At 44.5% G+C, this 25,894-nt stretch overlaps 1 pseudogene; it reads left to right on the top strand.

Moving 5' to 3' along the window:
* Positions 1-18,233: 18,233 nt before the first annotated feature.
* On the top strand, positions 18,234-19,282 carry LOC115537702 (craniofacial development protein 2-like; annotated as a pseudogene).
* The last annotated feature ends 6,612 nt before the right edge of the window (positions 19,283-25,894 follow it).

The following is a 25,894-nucleotide window of genomic DNA, read 5'->3' as shown; positions in this document are numbered from 1 at the left end:
ACATCCAACTCCCAAGCGCTCCTTCTCATTTCTGGGGATTTTAACCACGCCCCCTTGTCTTCCACTCTCCCCACATTCACCCAATATGTCAACTGTCACACCAGAGACGATAGAATTTTGGACTGTTTCGACAGTACTGATTGGGAATGGGAAGTACTGTACAGTCCTCACGGGGAAGATGTAGATAGATGTAGACCTGTGTCACAGATTACATTAATTTCTGTTTGAATAACACTGTACCTGTAAAGAGGGTACGATGTTTTCCAAATAATAAACCCTGGGTGACCCCTGACCTGAAAAACTATCCCCAGGGCTTTTGCATCTGGGGATAAAGAGTTGAGGAGAGCGCAAAAGGATGTGAAGAGGGAACTAAGAAGGGGACAGGACGACTACAGGAGGACATTGGAGCAGCACCTTCAGGGTAACAATGTCAGGGAGGTCTGGAGGGGTTTGAAAACTATCTCAGGCCACAGCAAAGTAGGAGGGAGTGGACCTGAAGACGGGGACAGGGAGTGGGCAAATAAGTTACATCTAATTTTTTAACCGATTTGATTCGGAGGCCCCCGCTACCACTCAAGACCCCGCACACCAGAGAGCCCAGTCCAATCGGCACCACCAGTCTACACCACCAGCCTGCCCCACTCCGGGGTTAACAGAGTGGAGTAACTCCACCCCCCCTTGTCCATCTCCACCTCCAGTTCTTCACTTCACATAACCCCTCCCCCACTCACTCGGGTGTGTCTCCCCAGCCTACCCAGAACTGCAGAACAGGTGAGAGATGTGCTTAGGAGGATGAAGGTGAGGAAGGCTACGGGTCCTGACGGGATTAGCCCCAGACTGCTTGGGGACTGTGCTGATGACCTCTGTGGGGTCTTTCAGCACATTGTTAACATCGGCCTGGGTCTGGGGTGAGTCCCAATCCTGTGGAGGACTTCCTGTGTGGTCCCTGTCCCCAAGACAGCGCACCCCAGGGAGCCCCACCACTTCAGGCCACCGGTCTCTCTCCCTTTCAGTGGGCCTACGGGTACCAACCACCGCTGTTCCCCGACCTGGGGAAGGAGTCTTCCTGCCCCTCGGCCCAAGCCCTGATCCGGCGTCGTCAACGCACCTGGACCCGGGCTCGCACTGCTCTCTCTAGGGCCGCAGGTCGCCACGCTGCCGCCGCCCACAAGCGCCATTCGCCCGGCCCCTGCATACTGGCCTGGCCAGAAGGTCTGGCTCTCCACCCGAGACCTTCCCCTTAAGCTGGAGAGTCGCAAGCTGGCCCCCAGGTTTATAGGACCCTTCCCCGCCGCCCAACCCCTGACGGTCTGTCTGCTCCTCTGTCCCCGGCTCCTGATCCACCTGTCTGCCTCCCGTTGCCGATCCCTGCCTGTCTGACTATCCTGCCTGCCGCCCAGCCCCTGCTGGTCTTTTTGCTCTTCTGTCCCCGGCTCTTGATCCACCAGCCTGCCCCCGACCTCTGCCTGTCTGACTATCCCGCCTGCCGTCGAGTCCCTGTCGGTTTGTCTGCTTACCCGTTCCCTATTCCTGGTCTGTCCATCTGCCTTCCCGTTGCCGACCTCTGCCTGCCGACTACCCTCTGCCTGTCGATCCTGTCCCCAAATAAAGCCTTGTACTTATCCTGCGCCAGTCGTCTATATGTGCACTTGGGTTCTGCTAAACGCCCCCATTACACTGGTTGAACCGAGCGGGCAACGGTGGAAACACAACGGACACTCCGAGCAAAGACGCTTGAACCCCCTAGAGAATAAAGCTTGCCACATCACTGGTTTTGGTTCTGCTTGTTTGTTTTGGAAATGTGTTGACAACTCAAAAGAACTCAAGGAAGAAAAACGAGCAGCTCTTTGGCCCCTCTCATGGTGAAATAATGCAAACATATATTTATATAGACCATGTGAAAGCTGTGGGTAGAAAGACCAACAAAGAGCCTTTTGATTGTCTCGTTAAGTGCTTCGTAATCCAGCATATGGTTTAGATGCACTCAACTGCAACTCATTAATTACTTTGTAATCTTTCTTCACTAAATAGTTCAGGATGCGTTTACTGAAAACCTTGACTACTTATACATTGACTATATCCAAAATCAAGCCAGAATCAACAAACTGTAGGGACCAGTTCCCCAAAATGAGGTAAACCAAAGTAACTAGTATGTAGATACAAGACACATCCGCCGTTGTTGTTTTTTGTGTTGCACTCCCAGCAGAAACAAAATTGTTTCAGTGATCATGGATTAGTATTAGAAACACTGGATTTTTGCTCTGGGAACCGAAGCGCAGGAAAGGTGCAACATTATGCATGCCAAGCTGAAGGGCTGAACTCGGCAAGAGGTTTTTAAAGCTTTAATATTACAAAAGAAAACCGTATTCTACTGGCATTTTTCTATTATTCTATATTGTTCTGTCTCAACTCGGATCGACTCAGCGTGGAAGCCCATTGCGGCTGAAACAGGTGATCAATGACCACAAGAACAGGTGTGGCAGGAATTGCATTGTTCTTTTTTCTTTTGTTTTTTGCCTCCCATAGCAAACATTCCTTGAATGGTTGTGCTGCACTGCAGCTGGCCGAGAGGCATTTAATAAACGTCTCTTACACGATTTGTTTGAGTATGATTTGTTTGACATAACTTCATGTAAATACTAATAATGTTATTTCTAATGTTATTTGTAATGTAATGTAATAATGTATGGACTTAATAATGTAAAACCATTATTACGTCCACCCATTTGAATACACCTGATGGAAATGTGGCCTGACGAGATAAATCCTCCAATTTGAGAGACAACCTCTAAACAACCAGGCAGGGCGTCACTGCAGTCCACCTGCACAGGTGAGGCAGGTATGGCACCGCAACATATTTCTCTCTTCTTGCCTCCTCCTCCTCCTCCTCCTCCCCATGAAGGGAATGCAGCTCGGGTCATATGATCGTTTCACTGACTGGATGAGCAGAGCTGCAGCCGACTGAGAGGCACAAGTCAGAAAGGATCAACCAGATGAAGGAACTCAACAGAGTTCTGGTCCACACGGCCGTGTTTCTTATGCTGGAGGTCCTCGTTCAGGGAGGTAAGCTTGACTAAATGTATGAACTAATATGGAGAACGTTTCATTTCTCCTGATAATTTTACAATCTAGGGGTAGAACCTAAACCCTTTTATCTTTTCCTAAAATGAATCCTGTGTTTATGCCAGTCTCTGCCAAACACTTAGTGTGTGTTCCACTCTGCTCCCGAATGCCGGTAGAGATATTTTGTGACGTCAGTGACTTTAGTATACTCTTCAACGTCCCGACGAAGGGACACCGGTGGTGAGGTGTGTGTGGGCGTGTGGGGCTCTGTCCGAGCAGCGGTTGATGACTGCGACCGAGAGAGGGTTAGACTCCTCAGACACTTAGCAGGCTATAACGCCACGTTATGTCCCGCGTTTCATGACCAGCATCGCTCATTATAACGCTCATACACAATGAGGGTAGACTATAAACTCTTACAAAGTTCATTGGGTCGTAACCATGGGGATGAAACGCCCCTCCTTTTGTTGGCAAATTGGTTGGCAGAGGCTTGCAAAACAGCATTTTCTCTAATAGTGATCAAATGGAATAGATTACTGTGTGGAAGATCAGAAACGACATATTGCAGCTTTGGAACAACAAACAAAAAACAGATCATGGAAACAAAGGGTACAATATAATAGTTTTGCAGTACATTATATGATATTACTAATGCAGTTCGTATATTTGAACTCTAGTCATACAGAAACCATTTGAAAATTCCACCAGAGGATAAACCTGCCTGATTACATTCACGAGCAGTCGAGCATTGTTTGTAAGTCAAGCAAGTATTTGTTTAGTGAGGTGTTCTGAGATAGAAGTGAAAGTGAAAGTGGTTTGGTGCAAGTGGAAGTTTGGTATATACTGTTTATCACATTGTTTACATGTAGTGACTTATGCAGTGCTATCACTGTAACAATATGCTAAGGCAGCGGCTCTGCTTGGACAAGCGCGATCCTGTATTTCACGCCCGTGGCTAACTTTCCAACATTTTACACAATGACCAGAAACGCTTAGCTCTATTGCTTGAAACTTTGAGGTTACACCTTTACCTCACAGTTACATATGCCTTTTCCAAAAAAGTGAATAAGAAGTGTGTGCTGTTCTAACAACCAACCACGGTTGTACCCTCTGATCTCCAGACACCCAGGTGGGCTGTGTGTTTGGGGGGAGCTGTGTGCTGCATTGCCACTTCCAGCCAAACAGTGATACGATCCTCCACTGGAACAAGATTTTCAAAACTGATAGGAAGAAGCTCGAGGTCCACTCCTACTACGATGAACTGGACCAACTGGGATACCAGGACCCTCTCTACAAGGGAAGGACCTCCCTGTTCCATGACCAGATCTCAGAGGGCAACGCATCCCTTCGTCTGGCCAGGGTGAACCTCCAGGACCAGGGCAGGTACCTGTGTTACGCCAGCACTTCACAGAACAACCAGGAGACATTTGTCATCCTGGCGGCGAGAGGTGAGCTGAAGTCCTGATGTCATATCCTATTTTAAAAAAATATTTTTATAATGCAACCCACTGACGGGTAGTTGTAGCCCATAAACAAATTATATTCAGGTTTCAGTAAAAACATAATTTGACCTTTGCATAGGATTTAACCAATGTGAAAACCAGTCGATGCAGAAAGTTGTGTAGTTACGCAGTTATGTAATTTTTCTATGCATCTAAAGCAAATGTGTAGTTGGCTATATATTTTCAGAAAGTACAGCTACAAAGATCAATAACTCAGTTAAGGGTCCACTTACACTTCACACAAGCTTTACTTTTCAAATATTACCGTACAATCTGAGACCTGTGTTTTGTTCAACCACAAAATAAAATTGCAACGTTTCCATGTGAGTTGTGTGTGCATTTTGGTATATTTTCTGATGTGACCCAATCTGATGTTCCTGGTTTGGTTAGCAATAATACCTAACTACGCCATTGATATCAGTAGTAATGCAAATGCAAGAAACCAAATGAGGCATGGTTACTATTAGATTATCTTTTTAATTTGGTGCCATGTCGTTGCAGCTCCTGTTGCTAGAGTTGACATTGTGCTAGTGAACAACACTGTCACCTGTACGTCTGGAGGAATCTACCCAATACCACAGCTCACCTGGTCCGTCAGTCCTCGCCCGGCTACTGTCCTCCAGAACCCAACCGAGGTCCATGAAGATGACCAGGGACTCTATGACATCAGCGGCTTCTTAACGACTGTTTACAATGACACAGAATCATCCTACAGCTGCTCAGTCCAAAATGAACACAGTGGAAGGAAAGCAACACTGAGGTTACGCTGTAAGTCTTTGAAAATCAGATAGACAGTCAGTAGTAAAGCATTGATTAGAACTGTTGCGATCCAATTGAGTCGTTTCAATTTCAGGGGTAACCACCACCTTGCAAATAGCTAACTCTTAGCTAACTAAGAGTACTGCTTCATATTTTTATCGAGAAAATATGTTTGCGTGCATCGTCTATTCATTTTCCGCTGAAAATCGGATCATTGACATCATGGGTCTGGGATATGCGTTTTTCCATTGGTCAAAATAGGATAAAGGTTGTCATGGTCCAAAATCTCTGCAGATTTCATAACAATATCTAATATGTCTGTTTGTCCAATCGTGTGTCCATCTAATTCAGCTCCATTGCAAAGTTCTCCCAAGAGTGAGGTGTTACTCCCTTGTGACGCCTCGGGGCTCGATGACATCACCTGGACCTTCAACCACAACCAGACCATCCTCAGAAGACAAGCAGGACAAGAGAAGGTGGTGGAAACAGAGTGGCAGCAGCATGTAAGAGACCTGTCTGAATCAGGCAGCCTCCGGCTGTATGTGACCTCATCAGCCCAGAGTGAAGGGACGTACAGGTGTACTCTCAGGTACGCAGACGAAGAAGACGTAACCCACATTGAACTGAAGATACTGAAGGACCATATTGCAGGTAGGCTCTTGGGGAAAATACAAAAGCAATCTGTGTGATGCTTAAACCATCTATGGTGTGAAAGGGACATCGGGCTTACAATACTTTGATGTCAATGTACATTGTCTTTTTTGTTTTTTACAATTTTCATGATAGGCTGATTACTAAAGTCACGTAAGAAATTGGGTGGATAGCATTGTTGACTATGTAGTGATTAACATGGAGCTACTTGAATGTATATTGCACCTCTTGCTGATATTTGTTATTATTAAACGAGCACTAATTATGAAAATAATTATAAAAAATCATATATATAATAATAAGATAAATAATAAGAAGAAATAATGATCTTCTCTTTCTCTGTTTCAGAGGGATCCAATAGAACACTTGGGATCACATTAGGAGTCATCATTCCAGCTATTCTTTCAGCTATCGTCATCAGCGTCATCATCAGGTAAATACTAATGTACACATTTCATTAAAGTTGATTTTGTCAAGAAAGTTGGTGAGGTTATTTCTCTGTCATTTATATTTGATGTGGGACTGATGTGTGGTTTTACAAATATGATTGAGAAGAAGCCTTTACTAATTTAACTCTTTTTAATCTTAGGAGAAAAAAAAATCCATCATATAACACCCGTCTGCATCTCAAGTGTACCAATGCTTCCCCAGAGACCATCTGGTCAGGTAATCCCAGGTCCTTCTTTTGAGGGAGCACGGCTGGACAAGGCTGAGGAAGTTGTCTGTGTTAAGGGTTAAACCTCCTGACTTTATCACCTTACCCTCAGACATAGCAGGGTTTGGCTCGTCATATGTTTATCTGTTTAGTCATTTAGAAGAGTTAAAGTAGGGCAGGCCTATTGAACTGCTGGCCCAAATTATTAGCAGAACGTAAACAATCAAAATACATTTCTTAGCAAGGAAGAGAGCTGTTTCAATTAAGTCCAAAAGGAAACTGTTTTATTGACCAAGCAGCTACATGTTTTTGCTGTAATAGTCTAACTTTATCTTCTCTATAACTGTCTTGGATCATCTGGCGATGTCCCCAGGTGTTGGAGAAGGGACATCTTGTACCCAGTCTATACCTCTCATCTCTACAGAGCTTGTACGTTCAGCCAATTATTGGTGGTCTCTTTGTATTTGCTAATACAATGCTTTGTCGTCATTGTGTATATATTATCTTATTATATCTTATTATATATATATATATATATATATATATATATATATATATATATATATATATATATATATATATATATATATTGTTGAATGTTAGTTACATCTTGTATTAAATTAATGTATTAGGCAAATTATATAAAGTGTATTTGTACAGTGCTACTTTAAATGCAATAGAATGCCGAAGGACTTAATGCAGTGGTGTAACAATATTGTTGAACTGTATGTTTGAACACAGCCTGCAGGTCAAGCAACATCCAGCACCACATCCAGCCTTCTAGCACCCTCTAGTGAAACACAACCTGAAGGTCTAGAGACATTCATCCCTCCAGCTCCCTCTAGTGAAGCACAACCTGAAGGTCTAGAGACATCCAGCCCTCCAACCCTCTAGTGAAACTATCTCCATCAGGTGCTACTGCAGTGCTTAGGAGTTGACTGAGAGTGGTAGGGGCTTATTCTGACCTCTGAGTCCTCTGCTGGGATTAGAGTCTGCTGCTTTGTTGCCCGGTGTCTTCATCTGAGATGGACTGGGAGGATATTTTTATTCTACACCAGAGAAAGACTTTGAAAAGGTCAGACGGACAATGTCATGGGTACAACCGAGGCAACCTCAACATCACAACAACAACAAAATGGACGTCATTGGTGACACACCACAGTACACACAACCAAGAGTGCAGACACAAGAGTCTGGATTTATGGGAATGAAACGTTTTCTGACTAAATACACAACGATTTGTAGTTTGGTCAGTTGAAAAGCGGTGAGATTTTTGTCATCCTTATGATCCCACTATTTTCTTTTACATTGAGATTTGTAACAAGTCGTGAAACTTAAGTTCATCTTTAAGGCTATGATGAATTGTAACATGCATCCATTATCTTCGCGTACCGTCTGTGTCATTGTACTTCTACACAGATTTAAAAGAAAATAATCTCCAACGGAATACACCTATTGTTATTTGTTAATATTATTAATTTTATTTGTATTATGACGTTGTAATCCATCTTTTTCAAATACTTTTTGAAAAACGGTGTAATGTGTATATATGTATAGTCAGCTAAATGTAAATTATGGTTTTCCATTTTGTTTTGTTGCAAACAGTCCTACACTTCATCTGCTGCTGTGCAGTTTAAACTATTATTGTGACGCCCAAATCAAATAAATAAATACATAAAAATAAATTCCTCTTTTGCCCTTAATTTCTCACCTCCCTGCTGTTTGCGTGTTATATTCCTCTGATGTCGTTTGTGTTTAAATTACTTTTCCACCTGATCAATCCATCAAATCTGAATGACACATTTACATATATTAAGCCCATAAATTGCAGAGAATTCTTATGTTAGACTTAACCCAATATTATTATAAGACTACCAGATTTTATTATAATATTTTACAATAAATAATATAGTAAATGTTTCTTTACAATTAAAACGTCTCTTTACACTCAACCAAACCTCTGATCTCTGATATTATATGTTTTGAATTCAATATAACAAAGCCAGAGTTCAACCAGACTACAGCGGAGATACCGGGAGAGTAGCCTTGCTTTCCTCACAGAAACATGGCTGAATGATCTCACCCTGGATGGTTTTAAACTCGTGAGAGCGGACAGGGGGCAGCATCCGTCCTTTTTATCTCCCTAGAGAATTTTCACGTCATTGCCATTACCATGTACATCCCCGCCGTCTGCTGATGCTGCCTCTGCTTGCGAGCTTCTACTCACTGTTGTACCACAGTTGCAGACATCCAACTCCTAAGCGCTCCTTCTCACTTCTGGGGATTTTAACCACGCCCCCTTGTCTTCCACTCTCCCCACATTCACCCAATATGTCAACAGTAACACCAGAGACGATAGAATTTTGGACTGTTTTGACAGTACTGATTGGGAAGTACTGTACAGTCCTCACGGGGAAGATGTAGCTAGTATGACTACTTGTGTCACAGATTACATTAATTTCTGTGTGAATAACCCTGTACCTGTAAAGAGGGTACGATGTTTTCCAAATAATAAACCCTGGGTGACCCCTGACCTGAAACTAAACTATCCCCAGGGCTTTGGCATCTGGGGATTTGCCCCTCGGTCCAAGCCCTGATCCGGCGTTGTCGACGCACCTGGACCCGGGCTTGCACTGCTCTCTCTAGGGCCGCAGGTCGCCACTCTGCCGCCGCCGCCCACAAGCGCCATTTGCCGGCCCCTGCCTACCGGCCTGGCCAGAAGGTCTGGCTCTCCGCCCGAGACCTTCCCCTTAAGCTGGAGAGTCGCAAGCTGGCCCCCAGGTTTATAGGACCCTTCCCCGCCGCCCAACCCCTGACGGTCTGTCTGCTCCTCTGTCCCCGGCTCCTGATCCACCTGTCTGCCTCCCGTTGCCGATCCCTGCCTGTCTGACTATCCTGCCTGCTGCCCAGCCCCTGCTGGTCTTTTTGCTCTTCTGACCCCGGCTCCTGATCCACCAGCCTGCCCCCGACCTCTGCCTGCCTGACTATCCCGCCTGCCGTCGAGTCCCTGTCGGTTTGTCTGCTTACCCATTCCCTATTCCTGGTCTGTCCATCTGCCCTCCCGTTGCCGACCTCTGCCTGCCGACTACCCTCTGCCTGTCGATCCTGTCCCCAAATAAAGCCTTGTACTTATCCTGCGCCAGTCGTCTGTCTGTGCACTTGGGTTCTGCTAAACGCCCCCATTACACTGGTTGAACGGAGCGGACAACGGTGGAAACACAACGGACACTCCGAGCAAAGACGCTTGAACCCCCTTAGAGAATAAACCTCGCCTCATCACTGGTTTTCGTTCTGCTTGTCTGTTTTGGAAATGTGTGGACAACTCAAAAGAACTCAAGGAAGAAAAACGAGCAGCTCTTTGGCCCCTCTCATGGTGAAAGAATGCAAACATATATTTATATAGACCATGTGCAAGCTGTGGGTAGAAAGACCAAAAAAGAGCCTTTAGAGTCTCGATAAGTGCTTCGTAATCCAGCATATGGTTTAGTTGCACTCAACTGCATCTCATTAATTACTTTGTAATCTTTCTTCACTAAATAGTTCAGGATGCGTTTACTGAAAACCTTGACTACTTATACATTGACGATATCCAAAATCAAGCCAGAATCAACAAACTGTAGAGACCAGTTCCCCAAAATGAGGTAAACCAAAGTAACTAGTATGTAGATACAAGACACATCCGCCGTTGTTGATTTTTGTGTTGCACTCCCAGCAGAAACAAAATTGTTTCAGTGATCATGGATTAGTATTAGAAACACTAGATTTTTGGTCTGGGAACCGAAGTGCAGGAAAGGTGTAACATTATGCATGCCAAGCTGAAGGGCTGAACTCAGCAAGAGGTTTTTAAAGCTTTAACATTACAAAAGAAAACCGTAATCTACTGGCATTTTTCTATTATACTGTATTGGTCTGGCTCGACTCGGATCGACTAAGCGTGGAATCCCATTGCGGCTAAAACAGGTGATCAATGACCACAAGAACAGGTGTGGCAGGAATTGCATTGTTCTTTTTTCTTTAGTTTTTTGCCTCCCATAGCTAACATTCCTTGAATGGTTGTGCCGTACTGCAGCTGGCCGAGAGGCATTTAATAAACGTCTCTTATACGATTTGTTTGAGTATGATTTGTTTGACATAACTTCATGTAAATACTAATAATGTTATTTCTAATGTTATTTGTAATGTAATGTAATAATGTATGGACTTAATAATGTAAAATCATTATTACGTCCACCCATTTGAATACACCTGATGGAAATGTGGCCTGACGAGATAAATCCTCCAATTTGAGAGACAACCTCTAAACAACCAGGCGTGACGTCACTGCAGTCCACCTGCACAGGTGAGGCAGGACTGGCACCGCAACATATTTCTCTCTCCTTGCCTCCTCCTCCTCCTCCTCCTCCTCCTCCTCCCCATGAAGGGAATGCAGCTCGGGTCATATGATCGTTTCACTGACTGGATGAGCAGAGCTGCAGCCGACTGAGAGGCACAAGTCGGAAAGGATCAACAAGATGAAGGTACTCAACAGAGTTCTGGTCCACACGGCCGTGTTTCTTATGCTGGAGGTCCTCGTTCAGGGAGGTAAGCTTGACTAAATGTATGAACTAATATGGACAACGTTTCATTTCTTCTGATAATTTTACAATCTAGGGGTAGAACCTAAACCCTTTCATCTTTTCCTAAAATCAATCCTGTGTTTATGCCAGTCTCTGCCAACCCTTAGTGCGCGTTCCACTCTGCTCCTAACGCAGGTAGAGATATTTTTGTGACGTCAGTGTCTTTAGTTTACTCTTCAACGTCCCGACGAAGGGACACCGGTGGTGAGGTGTGTGTGGGCGTGTGGAGCTCTGTCTGAGCAGCGGTTGTTGTCCATGACCGAGAGAGGGTTAAACTCCTCAGACTCTTAGCAGGCTATAACGCCATGTTATGTGCCGCGTTTCATGACCAACGTCGCTCATTATAACGCTCATACACAATGAGGGTTACTATAAGGGACTATAAAGTCTTACAAAATTCTTTCGGTCGTAACCATGGGGATGACACACCCCTCCTTTGGTTGGCAAATTGGTTGGCAGAGGCTTGCAAAACAGAGCATTTTTTCTAACAGTGATCAAATGGAACAGATTACTGTGTGGAAGATCATACACGACATATTGAGAATAATTTATGATGATTTTTTGGGTTCAGTACCTCTTTTAGCAACAACAAATCTCGGAAGCATAGGGTACAATATAATCATTTTGCAGTACATTATATGATACTAGTGCAGTTCATATTTTTATACTCTAGTCATACAGAAACCATTTGAAAATTCCACCAGAGGATAAACCTGCCTGATTACATTCACTAGCAGTCAAGCATTGTTTGTAAGTCAAGCAAGTATTTGTTTAGTGAGGTGTACTGTTCTGAGAAATATGTAATGTACTGTGACGTGAAGAAAAATTTCCCCTTGGGGACAATAAAGTCGAAAGTCGAAAGTCGAGTCGAAAGAGATAGAAGTGAAAGTGAAAGTGGTTTGGTGCAAGTGGAAGTTTGGTATATACTGTTTGTCACATTGTTTACATGTAGTGACTTATGCAGTGCTATCACTATAACAATATGCTAAGGCAGCGGCTCTGCTTGGACATGCGCGATCCTGTATTTCACGCCCGTGGGTAACTTTCCAACATTTTACACAATGACCAGAAACGCTTAGCTCTATTACTTGAAACTTTGAGGTTACACCTTTCCCTCACAGTTACATATGCCTTTTCCAAAAAAGTGAATAAGAAGTGTTTGCTGTTCTAACATCCAACCACGGTTGTACCCTCTGACCTCCAGACACCCAGGTGGGCTGTGTGTTTGGGGGGAGCTGTGTGCTGCCTTGCCGCTTCCAGCCAAACAGTGATACGATCCTCCACTGGGTCAAGATGAATGGGAAGAACGTTCAGGTCCACTCCTACTACGATGACCAGGACCAACTGGGACACCAGGACCCTCTCTACGAGGGAAGGACCTCCCTGTTCCATGACCAGATCTCAGGGGGCGACGCCTCCCTTGGTCTGACCAGGGTGAACCTCCAGGACCAGGGCAGGTACCTGTGTTACGCCAGCACTTCACAGAACAACCAGGAGACCTTCGTCACTCTCACAGTGAGAGGTGAGTTCAAGTCCTGATGTCATATCTTATTTAAAAAATAAATTTATTTATAATGCAACCCACTAGTTTGAGCTCATAAACGCATTATGTTCATGTTTTAGCAAAATAAATTGTGACCTCTGCATAGGCTTTGGCCAATGCCAGCTGTAAGTTGATGGAGAAAGTTGTGTTGTTACGTTTTGTAATTTTTCTACGAAAGAAATTGTGTATATGGCTATATAAGTACAGTAACAAAGGTCAATAACTCCACTTACACTCAATGGTCCACTTACAACTCACAAATTTTACTCTTCAGATGTAACCCTACAATCTGAGTCCTGAGTTTTGTTCAACAGCAAAATAAAATTGCAACGTTCCCATGTCAGTTCGGAGTATTTTTTGGAATGTTTTCTGATGTGCGTTGCAGTGGTTTAGCCAGAAAGGTTCAAATGGATGAGCACATAAAAATACGGGTGGGCAGGCAAATTTGATTGAATATAAAATAGGCCTAGATTAGCTGACAAATTACGCGGAAACATTTTAAACTTGCGCAAAACTGCATGGACCACTGCATCGGCGCGTCAAATTTAACACTTCAACGCTTTCGGTCACAGCTGACAATACTGGGTTGGCATAACATTTTAAACATGCGCAAAACTGCAGGAACGTAGCTTCAAATCAATTAGAAACTGATTGGCCATATACGACCATGCCTACTCCAAAGATGAAAATAGATGGAGGGGGAGAGAGAGAGAGAGACAGAGACAGAGACAGAGACAGAGAGAGAGAGAGAGAGAGAGAGAGAGAGACTCTGCTCAATCGTGTAGTGGGAGGGCTCTCACAGCAAAGTTCAGGAGGGGAGGCGGGGATGAGCTTCCGGCTGGAGGCGATTGACTGATTCTGGAGCTCTCAGCGGAATAATGACTTGCGTGTCTTCTTTGGATGGTGAACGTAAACAAAGGAAAGGCATCTGATTGGAAGGGCAAGACTGAAAAGTTGTCGGGCATAGTCCCGCCCGTGGCTATGCCTCTTGTGGTTTGGTTAGCAATAATAACGAACTAGGCCATTGATCTCAATAGCAATGCATATGTTGCAATGAAGTGAAACATGGTAACTATTAGTTTCTTGTTTTAATGTGGTTTCATGTCGTCGCAGCTCCTGTTGCTAGAGTGGACATTCGGCTAGTGAACAACATTGTCACCTGTCAGTCTGGAGGAATCTACCCAAGACCACAGCTCACCTGGTCCGTCAGTCCTCGCCCGGCTACTCTCCTCCAGAACACAACCGAGGTCCATGAAGATGACCGGGGACTCTGTGACATCAGTTGCTCCATAAGGACTATTAACAATGACACAGAATCGACATACAGCTGCTCAGTCCAAAATGAACACAGTGAAAGGAAAGCCACGATGAGGCAACACCGTAAGTCATTGAATATCAGCAGGGCAACAGTCAAAAAGAAAGTGTTGACTTTCAACGGTGGCAACTTAAAGGGGCCTGTCACGCTCGCTAGTGGATGACATAAGAGAGTACTGCTTCAGATGTGTGTTGTGAAAATATTTTGGACTGCAACATCTACCCCATTGCAGAATAGTCGGACCATTGACATTATTGGTCAGGAATTTGCATTCTCCATTGGTCAATTAGGGAAAATTGTGTCATGGTCCAATTTCTCTGCAGATTTGTTAACATAACATATGTCTGTTTGTCCATTTGTGTGTCTGTCTTAATCAGCTCCAATGCAAAGTGCTCCCAGGAGTGAGGTGTTACTCCCTTGTGACGCCTCGGGGCTCGATGACATCACCTGGACCTTCAACCACAACCAGACCATCCTCAGAAGACAAGCAGGACAAGAGGTGGTGGTGGAAACAGAGTGGCAGCAGCATGTAAGAGACCTGTCTGAATCAGGCAGCCTCCTGCTGTATGTATCAGCCCAGAGTGAAGGGACGTACAGGTGTACTCTCAGGTACGCAGACGAAGAAGACGTAAACCACATTGAACTGAAGATACTGGAGGACCCTGTTGAAGGTAGGCTCTTGCTAAAAATACAAAATCAATCTGTGTGATGCTAAACCATCCGTGGAGTGAAAACGTTATCAGGCTTACAATACTTTAATGATTTCAATTATCAAATACAAAAGAAAAAAAATCGTTGAAATTTTTTTACTAGTCTAAAAGTCAATTTATACATTGTGTTGAAACATTGTTGACTAGGATATGAGCCTGAATGTGCACCTCTTGTTAATATTTTGAATTATTATAATACTATTAATGATGAAAATAATAAACCATTTTATTATTATTATTATTATTATGGAAGAAATAATCAACTTCTCTTTTCCTGTTTCAGAGAGATCCCATAGAACTCATTGGATCGCATTAGGAGTCTTCACTACACTTATCGTCATCTGCATCTGCATCATCATCTGGTAAATATTAATGTACACAATTTATTCATGGGGATTTTGTCAAGAAAATTGGTGAGGTTATTTCTGGGTCATTTATTGGTGATTTGGGACTGTGTGGTTTTACAAATATGATCGAGATGAAGCCATTACTAATATAACTCTTATTACTCTTAGGAGAATAAAATTAAAACCAAAGAAAACAAGAAAAGGTAAGTAACAAAAGCCCTCAATCCAGTACTTCCACCATGTATTACACCCGTCTCCTGAAGTATAACAATACTTCCCCAATCCCCAGAGACCATCTGGTCAGATTGAACCCAGGTCCTTCTTGTGAGGGAGCACGGCTGGGCAAGACTGAGGAAGTTGTCTGTGTTAAGGGTTAAACCTCCTGACTTTATCACCGTACCCTCAGATATAGCAGGGTTTGACTTGTCATATGTGTAACGTATGTGTATGTGTTTCCCCAAGGAAATGTCTTAGTCAAGGTGGTCGAGGAGCATCTAAAAAAAAATAGATAGATACATGTTTTTTATATACATTGGTGGCGGGGCCCTGTTGTTGTTAAGGCTTTAACCATACAGTGCTGGGGGAAACACTGTGTTTATCTATTTATTCATTTAGAAGAGTTGAAGTAGGGCAGTGCCTGTTGAACTGCTGGCCCATGGGCCACATCCAGCCCATCTATGATTTTGTTCCGGCCGGCAAATTATTACCAGACCTTAAACAATCAAAATGCATTTTTCCCAGAAAAAGCTGTTTCTTAGCAAGGATGAGCGCTGTTTCAATTTAGTCCAATAGGAAACTGTTTTATCCACCAAGAAGCTGCATGTTTTTGCTGTTAATAGTCTAACTTTATCGTCTCTATAACTGTCTTGGATCATCTGCCGATGTCCCCAGCTGATGAAGAAAGGACATCTGGTCTCCCATCTTCACCTCTCCTCTCTACGGAGCTTGTACGTTCAGCCAATTATTTGTGGTCTCTTTGTATTTGCTAATACACTGCTATGTTGTCATTGCATACAGTATATTATATATATTCTCCCCCCTTCCGTCTGGCAGAAGGTACCGGAGCATCCGTTCCGCCACAACCAGACTACAGTACAGCTTCTTCCCCCAGGCCATCCGACTCCTCAACTCCAAGGGACTGGGCCCAGTTTCCCAAAAGCATCGATAGCCTAAGTGGACCGCAGAGTGGGTCGTACGAGCATCGTACAGTTTTCACACCGTTTCCCGAAAGCATCGTTGGTAACGAACGTCTTGAAAACGCTCGTAGCTAACGAGTGCTCCAGGGTACTCGTAGGACGCTAAGAGCATCGTTAGCCTACTATAGAGTGAACTCATTATTGCATGCCGGTGTCATCATTCATAAACAACATTCGGGAGTATGCAATAATACAAATTATTCTAAAGAGGTCAGAGACTCCGTGCACAGCCCCGCCTTCCCCAGTGAACCAAGAAACCCCGCATCGTGACGACCGGGGGATTTGACCCCCTCGGTTTTATTGCGTATTTCTTCAGGGAAAGTATTCGAATCCAAAGGAATAGCTTTAAAGAGACTTTATTTGTATAAAGTATTTTCGGTATGGTAAACTGATACTCTGAAGCAAAGAGAGATTGAAGATGTATTCTAAACACGTGCTGAGCGACTCCTAGCTGATCCATAAACCTAACCCCTATCCAAGAGCTACCGGGAGTTTCTGAAGACAATGTGGATCTGTAGGCTGTTATGATCTGACCAGCGCAGTCCGGAAGTAGTGGGGGGGAGCCGATGTGAGATAACCCTCGGGTTTCTCGCCTGGTCTGTGATGCTGCCTTCTGTGGCTAAAGTATTTATTACAGCCTTCAGTAAGGTCTTGCTCCCCTTGTTGGTATGTATGGTATTTACGGCTAATATGTTTGGTCCTGCATCATTGGGTCTATGTGTGGGTAGCTTAGATTCTTAAAATACGTAACAGTGGGTAGCTTAGATTCTTAAAATACGTAACAGTTTTAAACAGGAAACCTGAGATAAGGTGAAATCGCCGGGGTTCGAGTTAGGTGGGAGGCAGTGGGAGCTGAGCTCCCATAGAGAGAGGTCTGGCTCCCATGAAAGCAGTAAACTCAAATATCTTTGGGGGTCTCGGAAAACAGCCACAGCTATTTTCCCTTCCACATGCAGAGTAATATTGACGTTAAGTGGGATAATAGAACGCCGGTCATTATCAGGAAAATAAGCCCAGACAGGGCGAACCGGACACCGACGCGAAACAGATGTGCCTCGACCTGAGGGGGCTTATTTTCGATTATGAGCGGCTACTTGCCAAACGAAAAAATAGCCTAACTTCGCAAGGTGTCTTTTTTCAATTTATTTGTTACCATACGTAGTGTGTTGATTAGCAGAGAAATAGTTAGCCAAAGACGTTGACGTCGCTTAGCAACCGAAGAAGCTGGCGTTGATGTGAAGGGCCCATAATAATAATAATAATAATACATTTAATTTAGAGGCGCCTTTCAAGACACCCAAGGTCACCTTACAGAGCATATAGTCATATAGCCATGCAAGTGAACGGAGCGTTCCACCACGGCCCTTGGTTTATGCACTATTGCACCTGTTTAATATTCATATTCATATTTATTATATTCATATTTCCCGCACTACTCAGACACATAGACATATTTATATTCCCGCACTACTAAATTCCACAAGTCACTTTACTGGTTTGCAGTTATATGTAGCATGTTGTTATGCACCTTATGTTCTTGGGAAACGCTATTTCATTTCACTGTATACTGTGTATATGGCTGAAATGACAATAAATTATCTTGAATCTTGAATCTTGAATTGTCTTATTTTATATTATTATATATATATAATATATATTGTTGAATGGGAAACATCCGGAAACCATCACCTTTTCGTGGTGGAGAGGTTTGTGTGCCCCTATGAACCTGAGGGCTGTGTTGTCTGGAGCCTAGTGCTCCTGGTAGGGTCTCCCAAGGCAGAGGTCTTAGGTGAGGGGTCCGACTAAGAATGGTTCATAGTACTTTAACAGCAGGTAGAGTTTAGCTGTGAGGAGTTGTGCCCCCCAGCCCTATATTATGCACATTGTAAAGTTCAACAGTCTGGAGAATCCAATCATTGCAAATCCTATACTTCCAGTGGCGGGAGTCCGCAGGGATCACGTGGCAGATGGAGGAGCTGATCCCTCCGATGGGGGGCAGTATGACGTCAGGACCCCAAACCTGAAAGGGAGGGTTCAGTCTGAACACAGTGACCCATCTAACGCACACCTGCGTTGTCGGAGACCACTTATAATGGGAAGTGAACCTTCAACGCAAACACAGCGAGAGAAGAAGCAAGGCTGGCAGAGCTAGCACACTGTGCCGAGGAAAGGGGAGCGGAAATCCTGGGAGTCCAGAAGCACAGGAGAGTACATGAACAGGACCAGATTGTGTACTGCAGAGTGGGGGGTTACTCGTTCATCACCTCATCAGCATGGCGAAACGAGGCCCAGGCTGCAAAGGGAGGTGTGGGGCTACTGCTAAGTCCTCGAGCACGGAAGGCTCTCCGTAGGGTGCACCAGCACACCGACAGGATCCTAATCGCAGACTCCGATGGCAACCCAGCTACAGCCATCATGGTAGTGTACTCACCTACCAATGTAGGGCCAATCAAGAAAGTCGAAGAGTTCTATGGGGACCATAGAACAGCAATCCGGGATGTTCCGGCTCACAACTTCCTAGCAATTCTGGGGGACCTCAACGCGAGGCTCGGACCAGGGGATGCACCAATCACGTATCATGAAAGCAGTAACCGCAACGGTGAACAACTTGCTGCCCTGCTAACGGAACACGAGCTACGGGCTGTACACACCTTGTTCCGGAAGAGAATGGGCAAGAGATGGACCTTCCAGGACCGGACTTCTGGTATGCTACGTCAGCTGGACTACATACTGGTAAGGCGCAAGTGGAGGACTTCGATCCAGAACACAGAGCTGTACAGCTCGTTCGACTCCATTGGCTCAGACCACAGAGTGGTTTCCATGAGGGTGCGACTGAGCCTGAGGGTCCCCAAGCCTAGCCCAAAGATCTACCACGACTGGAAGACCTTTTCGGGAAGCCCCGACCGCCAAGCCAGATACAGTTGAAGTGAGGAACCGCTTCCAACTGCTGGACACGGCGGAAGGCCCTAGCACAGTGTATGAGCGGTTTGTTGCCGCTAACGTGGAGGCAACCAGGCGCAACCAGCGTAATGAAGGAGAGGATCAGAAACTCCCCAGGGTCTAGACATCCAGATGTCATGCAGAGAACTGTGCAATGGTGGAGGAGGAGTGACAAAGCTTTGACCAAGAATGTGTATTACTAACATAGATAGCATATTGCATAATACATATTACAAATTACATAATAATCCATCCATCTTCATAGAACATTTGGTTTCCAAACACACAGAACATCTCCGGTAGGCCTGCCTAGCAATGAGGTCCGGCGACCAGCCCAGGCCTTTCGAACTCGCATAGCGACCACACCTAGCAACCGACAGGCCAAAGAAAGACTCTTCAATGCCTACGAAAAGATCAGAGGGGAGGAGCTGATGGAGAAGGTACGGGGAGTGGAGGCAGCGCAGGGGGAACAACGGTCTGGGGAGTCATGGAGGGTCAGAAATGAGATGAGTGGGCGCAAGAGGTCGAAGGAGGGACAGGTAACAGGCTGCAGCCCAGAGGACAGAGTGACCACCTGGTTTACCCACTTCCGTGATCTCCTCGGCACCCACCCGAGAGTGGATGGAGCTGAGGAGGAAATATCGGCAGGCCTAAGAGATCTCAAAATTTACGATGGCCCCTTTACAATTAGCGAGCTTGCAGCAGTAAAATCCACCCTGAAGCAAGGGAAAAGTGCTGGGCCAGACGGCCTTGCCCCAGAGGTCCTTAAAAACTGCAACCTGGACGACATCATCTTGGAGATCTGCAACCTAGCTCGATATGTGGTCTCTTTCCAACATCATCCCCGTGCCTAAATCTGGAGATCTCTCAAAGCCTACCGAGGCATCAGTCTGACATGTATCATCGCAGAGATGTACAACCGAATGATACTGAATCATATACGGGGTGCCGTCGACACTCACCTGAGAGAGAACCATAATGGCTTTAGAGAGGGGAGAGCTACCATATCCCAGATCCTAGCCTTAAGGAGGATCATCGAAGAGGTAAAAAAGAACAACCTAACAGCGGGCCTGTGTTTTATTGATTTCAAAAAAGCTTTTGACTCAATAAACAGAGAAGTGATGATGACCATTCTTAAGGCTTACGGTGTCGCTCCTAACCTACTTCGGGCAATAGGTACCATGTATGAGGGCACAAAGGCAAGGGTGGTGACCCCAGTTCACAACTTTACAGAGTGAGCGGGGAATCAGACACATACGCACGGCCTTCTACAACCCTCAGGCGAATGGGGGTGTGGAGCGCATGAATCAGACGCTGAGGAACGGTATCAGAGCTCAGAGCAGAGGGATTTCAGGTCTCAGCAGCACTCCTGCGGACCCTGCTGCACTACCGGGCTACTCGACATGCTACAGCGGACAGCTCACCAGCACTCCTGATGTTAGGGCGTGAGCCATCATTGCCCCTGCATCGCCTGCGTGTTCCGGCTCACCTGACATCACCTTTTACATAAATAACTTTTGTTCGATTAAATAGTATTTTTCTTCTGTTTGTTAAAAATGTAAAATCACTATAATAGCAAATGTATCCGTGACTCGTGTTATAAATACGAGTCCAAAGACAATAAAAACACAAAAGACAATAAAATGACAGAAACTGGCAGCTGTAATATTCAGAACACGGCAGTGTTCAGTGTTAATGATTACCATAAGCGTGCACGTACTGCTTACATCATTACGTTACTATCAGCGCCAACTGGATAATGATGATGTGATATGTTGGGCGCGTGTGTTGGAATGTTCCAAAGCCATAAAGCAACATAGTGCGAAGCTCCGCTTGATCATTTATAAAACGATACTCATAAATATCACAGCAGGCATGAGGTCTAATCAGTCCAGTTAAAGATTGTCGTGTCCCGGTCCTGTCAGCAGACCAACAACAGGTACAGCTGAGAGAGGACGACACAGACAATGACAGCACTGGGCAGTGTTGTGATTCAGGCGGTCGTGTTACTGACGGGGCTGGTCGTCGTTCAGGGAGGTAAGCTGGACCGAATGTAAACCGTCTCTATGGCAAACCTATTATCAAGACTTCTTCTTTGTTTGGTTTGTTATGCTTGATATTTGGACTAGCAGCAGAACTCTATCTATCATTTTATTCTTAGGTTTTACTTGGAATGTTGAAAATGAATAGTAATAGGTAATATAATTTTTTTTATTGTACATTGATTAAATCTGAAACCTTCACTTCCTACTAGAATTACTGGATTCTCGTATAATTTTTGACCTCATTGGAACTGTGCTTATACAGAAACCAAAGCTGTCTAAAGATTAACCCAGGTTCTAAGGTGGGTCAGGTTGTGTGAGAGAAGGCGAAATAAAAGCAGGCCAGGGAAGATAACATGTGTGTTGCTGAACAAAAAAATAATAGATTGCTGAGGTCTAAAGGTCATGTTTTATGAGTGATTCAAGATCAATTAGTAGTGATTTATTAGCCGTTATCACCATAAGAGTATTACTTATGGACCTGCTTCTAAAGTTAATGAAGAGTATGCCTCCAACACCCCCCTGTTCTCTGATCTCCGGAACCCCAAGTGGGCTGTGTGTTTGGGGGGAGCTGTGCGCTGCCTTGTAGCTCCAAGCCAAACAGTGATTTGATCCTCCACTGGATCAAGATAAGTGGGAAGAAGCTTCAGGTCCACTCCTACTTCTCTTCGTCGTGGTGGTGTAATGTATAGGAGCACTAACTACCCTGTGCAGTGCTGCTGAGCAGCAGATACTCGTCTGCCCCGTATTGAAGACTTTTTTAGAAATAATCAGGCGGATAAGTTCACTTAAAGATCTGGTCATGGGTGACCAAGTCCTAAACAGTTGCAGACCGATTGAGCAGTGTGTTTGTGTGGAAAATGTCAAAGGAATTAAAGTTCCTGCAAGCACAGTGCGGGACGTCCGAATCTGGACACTCCAGGCGGTGAGCTCCAGGCCCATCAGCCTGCTCTGGTCTGAGAAGACCACACCCACTCATTTGAATACACCTGATCGAAATGTGGCATTATGAGATAAATCCTACAATTTGATAGACAACCTCCAAACAACCAGGCATGATATCACTGCAGTCCACCTGCACAGGTGAGACAGGACTGGCACCGCAACATATTTCCCTCCCCATGAAGGGAACGCAGTTTGAGTCATATGTTCATTCCACTCTCTGGTTGAGCTGAGCTGCAGCCGACTGAGAGGCTCAAGAGTCAGAAAGGATCAACAAGATGAGAGAACTCAACAGAGTTCTGGTCCACACGGCCGTGTTTCTTATGCTGGAGGTCCTCGTTCAGGGAGGTAAGCTTAAAATCTTATCGCATCGCTAGCCAAGAAGGCTCAACAGCGCCTTTACTTTCTCAGGAAAACTGAGGAGGGCTAAAGCGCCGGCCCCCATCATGGGCACTTTTTATAGAGGCACTGTCGAGAGCATCCTAACCAGCTGCATCACGGTGTGGTACAGGGCCTGCGCCTCATCCGGCCGCAGGTCCCTCCAGTGCATCGTGAGAGCGGCCGAGGGGATCATTGGTGCCACTCTCCAAAAATAATTGAGGACGATTTTGGGTTCACTACCTCTTTTAGCAACAACAGATTACGGAAACAGGGTACAATACAATAGTTTTGCAGTAAACGATATGTTATATTACTACTAGATACTGCAGTTCATATTTTTGAGCTGTAGTCATACAGAAACCATTTGAAAATTCCAGCAGAGGATAAACCTGCCTGATTACATTCGCTGGCAGTCAAGCATTGTTTGTAAATCAAGCAAGTTAGTCATTTGTTAATTACAGTAGGTGTACAGTTCTGAGATAGAAGTGAAAGTGGTTTGTTGCAAGTGAAAGTTTGGCATATACTGTGTATCCCATTGTTTACATGTAGTGACTTATGCAGTGCTATCACTATGACAATATGCTAAGGCAGCGTCTCTGCTTGGACAGCGTGCAATCCTGTATTTCACGCCCTTGGGTATCTTTCCAACATTTTACACAATCACCAGAAACTCTTAGCTCTATTACTTGAAACTTTGAGGTTACACCTTTCCCTCACAGTTACATATGCCTTTTCCAAAAAGTGAATAAGAACTGTGTGCTGTTCTAACACCAAACACGGCTGTACCCTCTGATCTCCAGACACCCAGGTGGGCTGTGTGTTTGGGGGGAGCTGTGTGCTGCCTTGCCGCTTCCAGCCAAACAGTGATACGCTCCTCCACTGGATCAAGAAGAATGGGAAGGATGTTCAGGTCCACTCCTACTACGATGAACTGGACCAACTGGGATACCAGAACCCTCTCTACAAGGGAAGGACCTCCCTGTTCAATGACCAGATCTCAGGGGGAAATTTATCCCTTGGTCTGGCCAGGGTGAACCTCCAGGACCAGGGCAGGTACCTGTGTTACGCCAGCACTTCACAGAAGAACCAGGAGACCTTCATCACCCTGACAGTGAGAGGTGAGCTCAAGTCCTGATGTCACATCCTATTTTAAACAATTATTTTTATAATGCAACCCACTGACGGGTAGTTTGAGCCCATAAACAAATTATATTCAGGTTTTAGCAAAAGTATAATGGGATCTTTGCATTGGATTTAACCAATGTCAAAACAAGTCGATGCAGAAAGTTGTGTAGTTACGGAGTTACGTCATTTTTCTATGCGTCTTTCCGCAAATGGGTAGTTGGCTATATATTTTCATAAAGTACAGTAACAAATGTCAATAACTCAGTTAAGGGTCCACTTACACCTCACAAGCTTTACTTTTCAAATATTACCCTACAATCTGAGACCTGTGTTTTCACCACAGAATAAAATTGCAACGTTTCCATGTCAGTTGTGTGTGTATTTTGGTATATTTTCTGATGTAACGTTCCTGGTTTGGTGAGCAATAATGCCTTACAACGCCATTGATATCAGTAGCAATGCAAATGCAGCAAACCAAATGAGGCATGGTACCTATTTGTTTTTTGTTTTAATGTGGTGCCATGTCGTTGCATGTCCTGATCCAGCTGCCGTTGCTAAAGTGGACATTGGGCTAGTGAACAACACTGTCACCTGTAAGTCTGGAGGAATCTACCCAAAACCACAGCTCACCTGGTCCGTCAGTCCTCGCCCAGCCACTGTCCTCCAGAACACAACCGAGGTCCATGAAGATGACAAGGGACTCTATGACATCAGCGGCTCCTTAAGGACTGTTTACAATGACACGCAGTCGAACTACTGCTGCTCAGTCCAAAATGAACACAGTGCAAGGAAAGCCACGATGAGGTTATACCGTAAGTCTTTGAGTATCATATAGACACCAGTCAGTAGTAAAGTCTTGATTAGAACTGTTTCAATCCAATTTAGAGTGGTTAAAAAATAAGGGGAAACCGTCCAACTCGCTTAAAGCTAACATAAGAGAGAACTACAAAGTCTATTCCGTTTCCGCTGAGAATTGGCAGAAAAGTTGGACCATTGACATCATTGGTCTGGGATTTGCGTTCACCATTGGTCAAATTAGAAAAAATTGAATCAAAGTCTAAAATCTCTGCTGATTTCATAACAATATCAGTTGCCTGTCTGTCTGTCCCCTCGTGTGTCTGTCTTCATCAGCTACAATGCAAAGTGCTCCCAGGAGTGAGGTGTTACTCCCTTGTAACGCCTCGGGGCTCGATGACATCACCTGGACCTTCAACCACAACCAGACCATCCTCAGAAGACAAGCAGGACAAGTGGTGGAAACAGAGTGGCAGCAGCATGTAAGAGACCTGTCTGAATCAGGCAGCCTCCTGCTGTATGTGACCTCATCAGCCCAGAGTGAAGGGACGTACAGGTGTACTCTCAGGTACGCAGACGAAGAAGTCGTAACCCACATTGAACTGAAGATCTTTGAACTGAAGATATTGGAGGTCCCTATTGCAGGTAGGCTGTTGATGAAAATACAAACACATACATCTGTGTGATGATTTTTTTATTACTATTATTTTATTTTTCAGAATTTACATATTTATACAATTTTCACAGACGGTACTTAAATGGTTACTAGATCATAGGATAGAGGAATTATTTGTTTATCAACACGGCGGATGCGTGTGCAGAAAGATTGCAAAAAGAAAATCTCTGGTATAAAGGCTGGGACGAATTATTATCGAATTATAAATATGTACACATTATGTTGAAAGTATAGACTGTCGCGAATCCCATTGAAACGATTCGAATGGCAGTGATTATTTTTCAAAACGAGAGCTGGTAAATTGTGAAACATAAATTCAACTGTAATCAGACAACGCAGTTATATGCTATAGACCCTAGAGTATCTGTGGTATAAAGGCTGGGACGATTTTCCGAATTATAAATATGTACACTTTATGTTGAAAGTATAGAACGTCGCGATTCCCATTGAAACGAATGGCGCGGTGAGTATTCTTCAAAAGGAGAGCTGGTAAAATGTGAAAAATGAATTAAACTGTAATCAGACAACGCGGTTACATGAACCCTAGAGTATCTGTAGTATAAAGGCTGGGACGTATTTCGATTTATAAATATGTACAATCCATAGTGTTAGCTCTCTGGCTCATAGCTCATCGGA

This window comes from Gadus morhua, chromosome 23 (assembly GCF_902167405.1).
Source record: "Gadus morhua chromosome 23, gadMor3.0, whole genome shotgun sequence".
Lineage (NCBI taxonomy): Eukaryota > Metazoa > Chordata > Actinopteri > Gadiformes > Gadidae > Gadus > Gadus morhua.
This window is presented reverse-complemented; position numbering and strand designations above follow the sequence as displayed.